Genomic DNA, 15,453 nt, shown 5'->3' on the forward strand with positions numbered 1-15,453 from the left:
CACTGGTGATGACATCACCTTAAAATGGCTGAAACTACATATGCTAAATAAATAATTCACAACTGAGCAGTCTTAGCTTGAACATTATCCCACTCCTCAGTAAAACAAACAAGTGTGTTTCTTTCTTAGACTTTCAGCAAGCTGGCATTTTATAACACTTCATTTGACTAATGTGTGTTGGACAATAATAAGAATATCACTTTTCTATTTAATAATTTTCCTGTTTTGTAGAACAGATGTGTGAGAAAGGTTAATGTATTAAATTTGCACAGCTCTATACTGATTATTTCTTATTGGCTTTTTGCTTCTTATGCTCTGCTTCTTTAAAAGGAAGTGGTTTAAAATATGACTTCTTTGACAGTTTCAGTCAGAAACCGTCGCTTTCCCCACCAATTTTCATGCTTTACAAACTTTGCCATCATAAACCACTTTGCATGTATTAAAAACAAGTATTATATTACATGAGGCAATTTAAGTGTATCCCATTTCACTTGGTGAAACTAAGCAGCTTTGCATTATAACTAAGTTGAGCTAATGAGAATATGCTTGAAGCGTGTGTTACCTGGAACCGAAGTTAGCTAGTTATATCATACTGTAACTTATGAGTCTGCAAAATGATGGCTAGAATCCTGCTGTGAGGGAGATAGGAAAATTATTATAATCTGCATTCCTAAATTGAATGAGCAGTTTGCTCAGCAGAAACCTCTTGACTGCAAATAGTCTGAAATTATGTCCTGCTGCTTAAAATACCTGTGTTTTTTTAACTGAATAAAATCCCTACATTTCCTTAAACAAAATAACACTAAAATCCTATATGAATGAAATTGTTGAGACAGTGGAAGCTGCTTATTATCCATCTTCCAGGGAAAATTTTTATGATGTTCAAATTTTATTGGCAGGGACCAAAGTCTAACATTTTTGGTTCGTGATTTCGTAATATGATCCTAATTCTTTATTTGATGGTAGACCTAAGTCTCCATAAAACTCCCTAGTAAAATATTATCTTAACACTGAGATAAACTGAACATTTACAAGAGCATTTTACTCCATATAAACAGAAGATGGATGTGAATACACACTTTAAAGTGGTTACAGTTACAATACAGCACACATCAGTAAACTCAAATCTATATGGCAGTAGTGTACAGAAAAGACTATATAAATATAAGCAAGAGACTGGCGACTAGACACAGAAGATAAACCTTGCTCTCAATAAAAGAATGGAAAATACAATTTTATCTATTTGTATCTTTTAACTCAAGAACATGGAGAATGTGTAAGTAAGAAAAAAGCCTGAGGACAACTAAGCATGGCAATTACCTGATAAATTGCTTTCTCGCAGTATAGTCCAGTAATAAATATTTTGGGGAACAGTACTTCCTGCATGGCCATCCAAGGAAAGGGCAGGGGAGCCTAGAAATTATGTTGCCTCTTATTCTTGCTCTACTGAGAAAGGCACTGAGCAAACTATAGCTTAGAGGGAGATCCAGGATTTAATTCTCTTAGAAGAAAGGTAATTGAACATGATTTTCCAGTATCCTGGATGACTACCGATTGGGCTGTTGAATAAAAGGAGGCACTATGTCTTCACTTAGCGGTATTTTATGAAGGGCAGATGCGCAAATCCTCATAGGGCTTTGGCACCTATCTGCTCAACTAAGTCAAGACTTCAGCATGCCCAGATGTAGAAATTTAGATGCTAGCGGAAATTTATAGATGCAAAATATGCCCTTATCGACTTTAGGTGCTTAGTGCTTTAGGCAGCAGCAGTGTCAGTTTTTAAGAATCTAAATTTTGGGTTTAAGTTCATCATGGGCCAGTCAAGGGAGACCCAGGTGCCTATGCATTTTGTAGATCTAAGTCCTTGTTCCTAAATATGACATATACAGCTTTCTGGGATTGGCATCTTTTATGTGCCTGCTATTTCCTGACAGCAGGCAGGGTGGTTTGCTATATCTTTTAGATGAGATGTAGGGGATACTGGGATTATGCAGATCCAACGCCTCCAATATTTTGGGAATTCTGCCTTTGTCTGCATAATGCATTTTCTGTTGTCTCCTGTACAATTACTAAGCTGAGAGGCAGTTTCACCATGAAAAGTTTGATCAAAAGAATACAATGAGTGTATAATTCAGAATAGGATCCTAGAGCCCTTCTTTCACTCCTTTACACGGAAAGATTCTTATTCAGTTTCATTTTTCCTGAATAAGGACAAGTATAAGTGGTTTAATATAAAAAGAAATGGGAGACTTTAGGTTAGAAATGCTGGAGTACCAAACAATACAAAACAAAGCTCAACAAAATTTCATGAAGAAGGATCCTCTTGTTTGAATAGAAGCTGTAATTTTACTTTGCTGTCATCCATGTCTATAATGAAATAGTTTTCTGCAGGCAGCCACACAGGAGTGATAGTATCCTCTTAGCAATTTGCACACCAAACTGGATGCAAACATTTTAAAAGTAGCAGAAATCAAATAAACTTACAGAAACTCCTACAAATCATCTGTAGATGGTATACTAATTACCCACTAGAAATGAAGTAAGATGGACACCAATTAACATGTGAACACCAATTAACACAGACAAAATTCTCATCTGGTGTAGGGCCAAACTACTGAGAATTTGGCTCCATTATCACTGTCTAATTCATGCTGTTTAACTCTCCCTATCCATTACGTATGAAGAAGTCTGGCTTCCACTCTTTGGTTTAAAATACCTGCAATAACATGCTACTCACAAGTGGACCTTTAAGCTTATTTTTTGTGTATTTCACCACCTGAAGTTGTACACTGCAGTGAATGAAACACTACATTGCACTGAGCCTGTAAACAAATTAAAATAACTCCAGGTTCTTTCACTGTTAAACTAATCTACCAAGAATCTGGTTAATAGAGTTTTGATGACCCATAATCCTATTTTTTTGTTTTTATATACAATGATCTACAACATTATTAGATGAAGCAAAAAAAAAAAAAAATCTGCATTGAGATGTTGTATTTATAAAACCTAGCCGAGATAACAGTTGCTATTTCCTTAAATTTACATTTTCAGATTTTTTAACATTTTAACTGCAATTTTCCCCTCTTTGTAGATTCAAATTTACAGGGAAAAATGGTGATTCTGTGAAATTGAAATCCTCAATGTGGATGTATTTTTCTTGGGAAATGTTTAGGTACTACAGCAGTAGGTACTATATAAATGTTAATATAATCAGTTCCCAATATATGTGTGATATAAGTATAGGTTTTTTTGATGGGTTATACGTGTTGAAAATCATCTATAAAACAGGCTGTGGCTCTCTGCTTTTGACATCAGAATTCATAGTATGGTTTAGAGTCTCCCCTGACAGCCCATTACAGGATGGGGGCAAACCCTTTTGGTGAAACCACTGGGGTTAATCTCCATGGCAAGCAACACAACCTTTCCCTCACCTTTCACGCTCCACAATGTTAACAAGACTTCAACTGCTTTTCAAACTATTTGCTAGACAAAGAGCTATTAAAGTGACACTCAACTTATCTGGCCCCATGAGTCAGATGAGTGACACAGGGCTAGTCCATAGGCCAGAGCCCATGTAGGAATGGTCTACAAGTGTAACACCATGCACCAGATCTGGCCCTCATGCACTGGTTTGACCCAATGTACTGGACACAGCTGTGAAAGACCCTACGTGCTGGCCCGTCGCTAAGAACTGGGTCTGGCTGTGGATTGCCTTGCAGCCTGGCCTAGCCCTGTAAATCAGATCCAGATGCAACCCCACTCTGTTAGCTGACTCATCCCTGCATGCTCAATCTTGTCCCCGGCTCCTGGGGTACAGAGCCATATCATCCAGCCTGCAGAGCTACTCATAAGTCTAGCAATTTGGTAAAGAGGGGAGTGTTATCAGCGTTAATCATTGTGGCTCTTGAAGAAATGTTACTACCACTCCCCACCACTGCCAAATTTCCAGACCCATGAGGAAGCTCACAGACTGGACAACATGACTCAGTGAGCCAGATCTGGCCTGCAGGCCATAGGTTGAGTGCAACTGGAATATTGCATTCTTGTGAATACTGAATGGTTTGTTTCATACAATCTGCTTTAAAATCATCTTCATTAGCACTGGCTGAATTATTTTAATTTTACATTTAAAATCAAAGACAATTCCTCACTAGAATTTAAAATGTCTTATGAACAGCTAGAGAAGAAATGAAAATTTACCAACTGCAGAATGTTGACAAAATCTTTATTCATGAAAAAGGAAGAAGACTTTTGCAAAATTCCCTTCTTCACACCAGCTTCTAACTGGCTCTAATATTTGCATATGCATGATCTGGCCTGCAGGGAGCCCAATAACAAAGCTCTCAGTGACATCAACCAGTTGAAGAATGATTTGAACTTCTACTGTTATTTCTTGTGTGCATTTAAATATTTTAATATTTGGAATAGCTTATTAGTGCCAATTGCATACGAGTTCACTTCTGATGAGGGATGGTTTGCTTTCTGCCTCCTTTTTGCTTTATATTTTTCTATATAGAGAGTGGATGTGCAGTATGATTACAGTACTGCTAGGCAGAGTAGCAGACAGAAAGAGATTGATTACAAGACTGTAATTCAGTTGAGGGATCCTGATGATATCATCTAAAATGAGAGCAAAGCTCAATTCATGCAGTTTACAATGTCATCTCAACACTAAGATTAAGTTCCATCTTTATTAATCAATATGCCTTCCTATAGCCATTATAACAGGATATGGGGAAGATGAATAAGAACAGATATTATTTGTAAAATTATTTATCTAGAAAAATAGCTGGAGATCATTTTGCTAAAAAAAAAATCCTAAAACAAATCTTTCTACAGAAGAAGAATAGATGGCAATCACAGATGCAGTCACAATTAGAATTACCTCCTCTTCTCTATTATATATGGCAATGTTGTCCACATCAGTGGAATTTTATGACTATAGCTCAGAGGACCTCCAAAGTTTTATGTAGTTTATTACAAGATAGCGTAGGTACCTACTGCATTTGCTATATCCCCCAAACAGTTATTTCATGCATATATTTCCTGTTAGAGAGCCACAAATGTCAGTTCTTGCATGTATTTTTGTATCCATGTCATCCTGCAGTTTAGAGATTAGATGGAACACAGAAATGATAGAATAGCTAGGGGTAGGCCTGAACATTTGATCAAATAAAACCTGCCAATGCACAGTTATCATTAGCAACATGGCTAGGCACTTGAGTCACAGGGACAGTGGCAACTTCCAGTTGCTGCCACACCTCCCTGTGGCTGCCAGCAGCAGCCAGGGTTTTTTTGCTTCTTCCCCACCCCTGCCCCAAAAGTCAGCAACCAGGGCAACTGCATCCTAGTTATGCCTGACTGAATAGTTCTCCAAGGAACCATTGGAAAACTGTTATTTGGACTGCTTAGCACAAGACTTCTGCCTGGGCAGGGAGTTGCAATACTTGATCAAGTAAGTCTTCCTTATTTTTAATGATTCTCTGGAATTGTATCTAGTGAAAATAAAACCGAAACAAATAGCCCCTCTGGGTCTAAATGCTACAAGAAACTAAGATTCCTACTCAAGAGTGCACTTGTGTTTTGTGCTTCCATCTTACTTGAATACAAGTTTAAATGCTATCCTGAAAAAGGATGATTTTCTGAATCGGGGCCTAATTGACTAAAATCCATATATTGTACAAATGTTTGATTAAGTTCATTATCAAAGGGCTTCCCATAAATAGATAAATGTGTATCATAATGAATTCCTCTTTTTTATTATATTTAACTATTTCTCTCTGTATTTTATATGGGTTACTCCATAGATAATGCACTTACAAATATGTCAAGTTTACAGTGAAGTAGGGTAATGGGTAACTCACATAATATACAAGCAACGGAATCACTGGCATGTAAACTTATGCAAACCCACTTCAGTGAAATCATACCTGCTTACTCTCAAGGTAAAATCAGTTCCATATGTTTTGTGATGACATAAATCAGGCTTTTTCTTTCAATAATCTCAAATGTTTACATGTTATACATCAACGGCATATGATTTTAACTTTCTATATAAATCAATCATAATTTATTATCTATAAATAATGGTTATATTAAATAATTCTGAAACACCAGATTTTTAGCGAATCCACCAACCTTTGTGTCCTTATGCACATCTGGTGGGTCCAATACATCTGTTTTAGAGTAAGAACAAACGTGATGAAATTAATCTTTTTTTGTCCTCAACACCCAGATGTTTTTAGTGCTTTCCTTTAAGACCGATGAAATGATAACATGACTCCAGGTGATCAGAGCAGAAGATTAGGCTTCTCTTCAGAAATGCTACAAAAGTTGAGGCTGTAAAACAAAGAAAATGATTATGATAGATGTGTAAGATCTGAAAAGAACATTATCAGAGTTTGCTGTGCAAATCTCAAAACAAAGTCTATGTATTAAGCTATGTCACGGGGTTACCACCTGCAGCAAACATACGTTGCCATTCTTGAAAATCATAGCCATTAATTTTTCAAACACCGACAGTTTAGATTCTGGAACACAGTCCCACTGTGTAGAAAGGAGGAAGGCTACAGCAAATTTCCCCTCACAATTGCAAGCCCCTAACTAATTTCATATCCTATCACTAAAAATAGCCATATATGTACATTTTTGGCTAGCTGTTGAAGCAGTTAGGAAGCATAGAAGAGATCTGTATTATGGCTTCATATGTTGCTTTATAGATCAAAGAATAGCCAGAAGTGGTTTTCAGCCATTTTATATAACTTTGGGGGGGTGGAGGAGGAGGGAATGGGAAAAGGAAACAAAGCCCTGCATTTATAATGAAATACTGTCAGACCTTGGTCTACAGTAAACACTGCTAAAACATACAGGGAATTGTTTGAATACACTTGTGTTTTTTCTATTTTCTCTATAAATCGTGCATATTTATAAACTTAGCTATGCATCCATATCTTAGAATTGTAGCACAGATGCAACAGCAAATATGGCATAATTGCAACCCATATATTATCACTTCTAGCTTTAGGCATGAACACATCCACTCACAAAGCAAATGAAGCTCTAAGCGCTCTGGAATTCAGCTAAGTCCTCAAAACCATTATTGCCAACTTGAACTGCCAAAAAAATTAACTCTATAGCTATCCCATTTGTCAGGGAAGAAAAAGTTCTGAGTTCAGAAAGGAAGCTACATTGAAAGGCTTTTCCACAGCAACATCAAAATGTGTGAATTTCTTGAATTTCGTTTCATCGTTATGGTCAGTACACAATAAATGCTGTTCACTTTTTCACACTTCAAGAATAAAATTGTGGTCTAGTAGATTTTATGCACCAACTGAGGGTACTTTCCAAGACAAAAATATCTGAATTCAATTAGGATAAAATACAGATTACAGCCCAGGAAAGTATTAAGCAATAGATACAGAAGAACACCAAATCTACACTATCTTTTATTTTCAATAAAAAGTGTTTATTAAAATCATTGTATATACACTGCATAAACCATTTACACATGGATCTATAATACGTTATTTCTGACTGTTATCTTGCTTGTTTGATATATGACTTATGATTGAGGATCATTTTTTTTTTCAGCAGAAACATTTATTTATCAATAATTTATCAGATAAATGGTTTTAGATTGAGCGTTTTAAAAATGTAAGCAAATCAATGGTAAAGGACATAAGGCCATATATTATAATGATATAATAACTGAAGCTTAAGCATTGCACTGAACTGATAATATCCCCAAAGCTCTCTTTTTTTAATAGCTAAGAGTTCCTATACTATAATTGTTTAGGGGGGGGAAATCTATCTAATTTCAACTAGTGCTTTGTGGAATCTTTTCACTTCAATGAGAACAAAAATTGAAGAAAATGGACTGGCTCTAGACATACACAAAGGAACCAAACTTGTCTGCAAGTTTAATACAAGCGTTTGCTTTTGGAAATGGGTTAGAGACATGGAAAACAGAACTCAACTAATGCAGATTAGCTAAGAAATAAAAAGTTGTGATTTTCATTAACTTCAACAGTAGCTATACACAGATATTTGGTAACGACTCAGAGACAAAGGGCATGCAGAAAAGCAGCCCTGCTGAACATGAACTACACCCTGAAACAGATGCAACTCTGAGAAAGCTACCTTAGAGCGGATCTGATAAATACACCTGCAACAGATCTTGGTCTGCTGAGGGCTGAAAGGTGCTTGACTGTGCACGCCCATATATGAGCAGAATGGACAATGAGAAAACTGGATGTTCTGAACCCGTTGGATGTAGCACTGAGATAAAGAGGAGGAAAAGGTTATATCTGAACTAGTGACAGAACATGCAAAATGCATTCAAAAGGTTAAGCTCCTACTTTGTTATCATTGACATGGTGTCTGTGGGCAGAGAGATTGAGAATTCACTATGGCATATTCAGATATTGTATGCTCTGTAGGAAGTGGATATTTTGCAGCTCCCTCCTGCACCATAAGCAAGTTAAAAAGACTATGGCTTCAGCAAGATATAACTTTTCAAGGCAAGAATAAAGGATCATTTTGCACCTCTGTAGGAAAATAATGATGCTGTGGCATCATCACTGCTACTTATGGAGATGTATACCTAGAAAACAGATTGATTTATTGTTAAGCACGTGGAAAGTGATCAGTAGTATGCTTAAAATACACAGACTTGTTTATTAGTTGTGTGCTCTTCAGTCTTGGAAGAGTAAGTATTGAGGCACTGTGCTCATGATAGATTTCTCTCATAATTGATAAAATGTATATGATTTCTGTTCTCTTTTGTGATGAAATCTCATATCGATTAGAACCATTACCAACAAAAGCCATAATTCACCACCTGAAATATATGTGAATCACATCACTATATGAATGATAAACAACAGAATAAGCACAAAAAATATCACTTTATATATAATAAACCATTGAAATTACGTGAAAAATATCTTGTGTAAATAAAAACTGTGTGGTCAATTATGCTTAATGTTAGTTCAAATTTTCTTATGATTGGCTGTCCACTCATGGCATGCAGGCATTCTACATACATAAGAATGAGCATTGCTGACCAATAAATAAATAAATAAATAAAATCATGGGACTGAATCTGCACTTAGATGGTCTCATGTTCCATTGAAAATGGATATGCAATGTCCATCTGCTTTCATGCTCATGTTAACTGTTAGGATTAATTACTTAGTCTCTGGCTGTTTGCACAATAAACACTCCATCTTTTTAGCTGGAATTGTAAAAGATCAATATACCCAACCCTGCACTGGGATGCTAGTGACATGGCAGAAGTGAACATTTATGTGGTTCAGAATGAGCTTCTCCTGTGAAGCTCTAAATCATGCAGTAAAATGGCACTCGTAGCAGAAGGCAAGCATGTTCTTGAGTATAGTCCATACATTGTTCCTTTAAGAAAAAAAGGGAAAAAGGATGACCCAAATACTCACAGACTGGTCAGCTAATCTCAATACCTAAAAAGATACTGGAGTATATTTGGAGCATACCAAAGAATATATTTCTAAGTACCTAGAGGATAATGATGCAATAAGAAACAGCCAGATTTGTCAAGGGCAAGTTATGCTCACCCAACCTGATGACAAGTGACAGGCTTTGTGGATGGTGGTAGAGCAGTGGCTGAGATCAACCTCAAAGGAAAGATTTTGACACCGTCTCCCTTAATATTCTCATAAATAAGATAAGGAAACACATTTGAGATAAAACTCCTAAATGGATGCATAACTGATTGTATTATTCCAGCCCTATTTTCCACAATCCTCTGATTCTCTAGGGCCAGTGAAAAAATAGAGGCCCACATATAATATTACCCCAGTCTTTCTGGGAAATAGAAAAATGTAGCTAGAAAACAGTCCTTCAGCAAGCTGTGACGTCCTGCCCTCTCTTTTTATCTCAACCAAAATGCCCAGAGAGCAAACTCTGTACTCACATCATTGACCTCAGAGAGCGACAGGAAGGATCAGTGCCTCAGAGATGCACCTTGCTGTAGGTCACCTGTCTAGTGTTATCAAGTCAAGACACAAGAGATGAAGGACAGTTGGCAACCCAGCCCAATGTCACAGACAGCCAGGTCTGGGGGTCTCCTCAGGGTCAGGAGAAGCCAGTAGGTCAGAAGCCAGGAAATTTGTCTGGGAAACCAAGTCAGAGATCTACAGGATCAGGCAAAACACAAGGTCAAGGGAGACAGCTAGGTCACGTATCCAGGAACTCAGGCCAGAGCTGGGTTAGGTATCTAGGGGGTCAGGCAGAATGTGAGTGAGGTCAGGAGGCTAGCTGGGTCAGGTATCCAGAGAGTCCATCAGTCATTAGCAGCACAAGCCAAGGGTACAGAAGCCTAGGTATAAGGTTACATCTTTTTGCCTGAACACTTCCCCTTCCAGATCTAGGGTTTAAAAGGGAAGGGGTTAGAGGTCAGCTGACCTTGGCTAGCCACTCTGGCGGCAGGGAGGGGGTGGCTCAGAGGGACGGTTTTGGCCACCTGTGTTCTGCTGGGGAGGCAATGGACTGGGGTGAGCTGTTGCACCAGGCAGGCCAAGGCCCTGGGTTCTAGGTCATGGTCCAACATTACTCCCTTATCAATAACCCCTTCTAGGAGGTGCTGGGCCAGGTGGTTCCTGTGGAAGTTCTGTACCTGATCAGGGGCATAGATGTTTTCTACAGATTCCCATGTGCATTCCTCACTGCCATCTGGAGTCCAGGATCTCTTTAACCAAGTAATCTTCTTTGCTGTGGACCATTATGCCAATGTTGATCTCCCTGTCATTTATATGTTTCCTTTGCCTTTTCCAGCTGGATTTTCAGTTCCTTTTGGACTTCATGAATATGTTGTACCCAGTCTGTAGCTGTAGGGTTACTGGAGTTGATGGGCAGGGCAGAGTGTAGATGGGGGTGGAACCCATAATTGGCAAAGAGGAGTGTTTGCCCATTTGAGGGATGTGCGCAGTAGTTATAGGAAAACTAGATGATTGTTAGCAGGGGAGCCCAGTTTTCTAGTGGCAAAATTAAGGTAACACCACAGGTACTGTTCTACAGTCTGGTTTATTCTCTCTGCTTGAGCATTTGTTTGTGGGTGGCATGCAGACGAGAGCTGGGCATGGACTCCCACCAAATGCAGAGCCTTGCACCAGAACTGGGACATGTACTGGGGCCTATGGTGAGGGGTAAAGTGGTCTGGGAGACTATGAAGGCACATGGTACAAGCATAATTTGGCTATCTTTAGCTGAAGGAAAACCTGTGATTAGATAAATTAAGTGGGCTATTTTGGTCAATTAGTCCATCACTATCAGGATCATGGAATATCCATTGGATTTGGCCATCTCTATGACAGTCTAGGTAATTGATAGACCAGGGTCAGAGGGGGAAAGGAAGAGGCTGTAGGAGCCCACCTGCTTTCAGCACAGGTCTTTTAGTAGTGCAGGTGCAAAGATAGCAGGAGTGGACAAAGTTTCAAATGATTTCATGCAGCAAGGCCACCAGAAGTATTGAGCAACCAGTCAAAAGGTCTTTTCTGTTCCCAGATGGCCTGTTAACAGTGAGTCATGGCTTATGTGGAGTATGGCCAGCCTGGCCAGACCTTGATGCACATTGATCTATCCCAAGTGAAAATGACCCCCTCTCATACTTGGTGGGGCTCTTGAAAGAGACAGCAGGCTGATTTTTAGGGGGAAGGGTTTTTTTTTGGGTGGCAGCTTGAAGCAGAGTCAGCAAGTTTATGGGTCACGTGGCACTGACAACATTGTGTAGCTCTAGAATAGGGCTGGGTTAGGCTGGTGTCTGAGCCCTGAGCACAGTCCCATTTTGGCACTGAGCACAGTCCCAGCCTGGCCCACTGTACCCAAGTACTAAATGACTGCACAGTAACTGGCATTACTGCACAGTAGCGTCGCCACATGGTTTCCTGGTGATGCTGGCTGCACAGTAGCTTGTTACTACTACACAGTATCATTGCATCATGGTTCATGCCACGCAATGCTACAGCACAGTAGTAACAAGCTACTGCATAATAGTAACAACCTTCAGACCTGCTCCCTTTTATACTTATACTTCACTGTTAGTCATTCATACAGACAATCAGATATCTGTGCACGCGGCACTCATGGCCTTTCACACAGCACTCTCAAGCACACAACACTCAGGTGTCACTCAAACAACATGCTTACTTTTCACCTCTCACTTTCCCACCAAGCATCGACTATTCAACTGAGCATGCTGAGGACCAGCTAAGTCCTCGGGCCAGGTTCCAGATGATTGGAAGATGGCCAATGTGGTCCCCATCTTTAAAAAAGGGAGGAGGGAGGACCCGGGCAACTATAGGCCCATCAGTCTTACCTCAATCCTGGGGAAACTCTTTGAGAAGATCATCAAGGAGCACATCTGTGATGGGCTGGCATCAGGGATGATGCTCAAGGGCAACTAGCACTGTTTCATTAGGGGCAGGTCATGTCAGACCAACCTGAATGCCTTTTATGATCAGGTCACAAAAGCATTGGATGCAGGTGTCGCTGTGGAGGTAGTCTTTCTGGACTTCAGCAAGGCCTTTGATACTGTCAACCACCCCATTCATTAAAAAACTAGGCAACTGTGGCATCGATGCCTACACGGTCAGATGGATTGCAAATTGGCTGAAGGGTCGTACTCAGATGGTGGTGGTGGACGGGTCATATTTGACGTGGGGGGAAGTGGGCAGCAGAGTCCCCCAGGGCTCGGTCCTTGGGCCCGCACTGTTCAATTTCTTTATCAGCAATTTGGACGACGGGGTGAAAAGAAACCTGTTCAAATTTGCTAATGATACCAAAATTTGGGGTGAGGTGGGCATGCTGGTAGGGAGGGAAAGACTGCGGCAAGACCTGGGTAGGTTGCAAGGGTGGGCTAACAAAAACAGGATGTGTTTCAATACTGACAAGTGCAAGGTGCTGCACTTGGGCAGTAGTAACCAGCAGCACACTTATAAGATGGGAAACTCCCTTCTTGAGAGCACGGAGGCAGAAAGGGATCTTGGAGTCATCATTGACTCCAAGATGAACATGGGCTGACAGTGCGAGGTCATGGATGGCAGGGCTAACTGGACCCTATCGTGCATCCACAGATGCATCTCAAATAGGGCCAAGGAGGTGATCGTCCCCCTCTATGCGACACTGGTCAGGCCACAGCTGGAATACTGTGTCCAGTTCTGGGCACCCCACTTCAAGAGGGACGTGGACAACATTGAGAGGGCCCAGAGGAGGGCCACCTGCATGATCCGGGGACAGCAGGGCAGACCCTACAGTGAGAGGCTACGGGACCTGAACCTGTTCAGCCTTCACAAGAGAAGGCTGAGGGGGAACCTTGTGACCGTCTATAAAGTCACTAGGGGGGACCAGAAGGGTTTGGGGGAGACCTTGTTTCCCCTAGCGCCCCCAGGGATAACAAGGAATAACAGCCACAAGTTGTTGGAGAGTAGGTTTAGATTAGACATCCGTAAGAAATACTTCACAGTTAGGGCGGCTAGGATCTGGAACCAACTTCCAAGGGAAGTGGTGCTGGCTCCTACCCTGGGGGTCTTTAAGAAGCAGCTCAATGACTACCTGGCTGGGGTCATTTGAGCCCAGTTTTCCTCCTGCCCAGGCAGGGGGTCGGACTAGAAGATCTACAAGGTCCCTTCCAACCCTACTTCTATGATAAGTTTCATAGTTTCATAGTCAGAAGGGACCTGAACAGAACATCAAGTCTGACCCCCTGCCCTAGGCAGGAATGAGTGCTGGGATCATAATACTCCAGCCAGATATCTATCTAATCTTCCCTTGAAGACCCCCAAGGAGACCCCCAAGGTAGGGAAGAACACCACGTCCCTTGGGAGCCCATTCCAGAGCCTGGCAGCCCTAACCATAAAGTAATGACTCCTGATATCCAGCCTGAACCTGCTCTCAATCAATTTGTGGCCATTATTCCTTATTATCCCAGCTGGTTCCCAGGAGAACAGAGCCTTACCTATTTTCCACTGGTCCCCCCTGGTGAGTTTGTAGATGGCCACCAGATCCCCTCTCAGTCTTCTCTTGTGACAGCTGAATAGATTCAGGCCCTTTAGTCTATACTTTGTAGGGCCTGGCATGCTGCCCCCTGACCATGTGAGCAGCCCTCCTTTGGACCCTCTCCAAGTTAGCCACATCTCTCCTGAAGTGCAGTGCCCAGAACTGGATGCAGTACTCCAACTGCAGCCTGACCAGCACCACATAGAGGGGAAGGATCACCTCCCTGGACCTGTAGGTCATGACTCCATCAAAGTTCAGAAGTTCACTAGTTCCAGCATCTTATGGAACTGATGCCTGCATTTGCTTATCTTAAGTAAACTACTAACTATAACAACTTAAAGTGAGGAATAATTTGGGGACTTTACTCCCTACAGGGCTTTCAAAGTCTGGAAAAGACTGTGGCTGTATTCTTGGTAAAGTCACCCATACCCACTGAAAAATCACAAGATCATCTCCAGATGACCTGAAAACTACCAAGAAAGATGTAGAAGTTCCACTCACAATGACAATCTGGTCCTTCTGCTTCAGTACCCTACATCTTTCAACACGTAGAAGGTTTGACAGCAGGGTTGAGAACACAACAGAAACTTTTGGATCTCCTCCTTTCTCCACCTGCTCTTTGGAGACTGACTCTTTTACCTTTGAGAAATCAGGATTCAGATCAGCATAGACCAGTGGGTCCTGGAAACTACCAGTAAAGAACATTCAGTCACATCTGAGTCCCTTCATATTTCCTATCCCCATTGGCTGATATTTTATCTATACTACTTCAGTGAGGAGTGGATTGGCTTCTAAAAGTCTGAGTGGTTGGGACAGGAGTTTTGTTCCCTAAACATGCTTATTCCAAAGAAGAAAGTAAACAAGTGTGGCATTCTAGACCTTTGACATCTCAACAAATTCACCCAACACTGCAATTTGATGGTGAATCCAGCTCCTGACCTTCAAGATGCCTATATTCATATACATAATTATCTGGGCCACAGGTTCCTAGTGGGAACATCTCACAAGAGGGTCCTGCCTTTGATCTTTCCACAGTACTAAGGGTATTCTCCAAGGGCTAAATTTTATTTCACTTTGCATGCTTAAGCTGACACATAACTACAGTTTTTGGCACTTGTGCATAGTTTGGGGTTTTACTTGCCCCTCTGGGAAAACAGAATCACTTGTATGCAAGTAAAATGAAGGAGGGCCATCACACCTTCAGTTGCAATAGCCTAACAGTTACAGCATTTATCCAGGGAGTGGAGGACTCAGGTCTTAGGCCCCCTCCTCCCAGAGGGGGATTGAGGTTGTATCTGCTGCTTCCTACCAGGCCATATGACAGGGCTTGCCTAGCCCCTTCCCCAGTTTTCCTGTTGAAGCTGGTGTGTTACACCTTGTAATTAATATTAATTGGATAAGAAATATAAACACAAGTAGAAAAGT

The 15,453-nt window shown here is 40.8% G+C and overlaps 1 protein-coding gene across 1 annotated transcript in view; it reads right to left on the bottom strand.

Moving 5' to 3' along the window:
* Positions 1 to 15,453, bottom strand: part of HS3ST5 (heparan sulfate-glucosamine 3-sulfotransferase 5) — a 300,161-nt gene that overhangs the window by 149,290 nt on the left and 135,418 nt on the right. The window contains exon 2 of the mRNA XM_059733129.1: positions 6,139 to 6,339. The gene's annotated coding sequence lies outside the window, so the exon portion shown is untranslated. The remainder of the gene's footprint in view (positions 1 to 6,138; positions 6,340 to 15,453) is intronic.

The sequence above is a fragment of the Alligator mississippiensis genome, chromosome 1 (genome assembly GCF_030867095.1).
Source record: "Alligator mississippiensis isolate rAllMis1 chromosome 1, rAllMis1, whole genome shotgun sequence".
Taxonomy (NCBI): domain Eukaryota; kingdom Metazoa; phylum Chordata; order Crocodylia; family Alligatoridae; genus Alligator; species Alligator mississippiensis.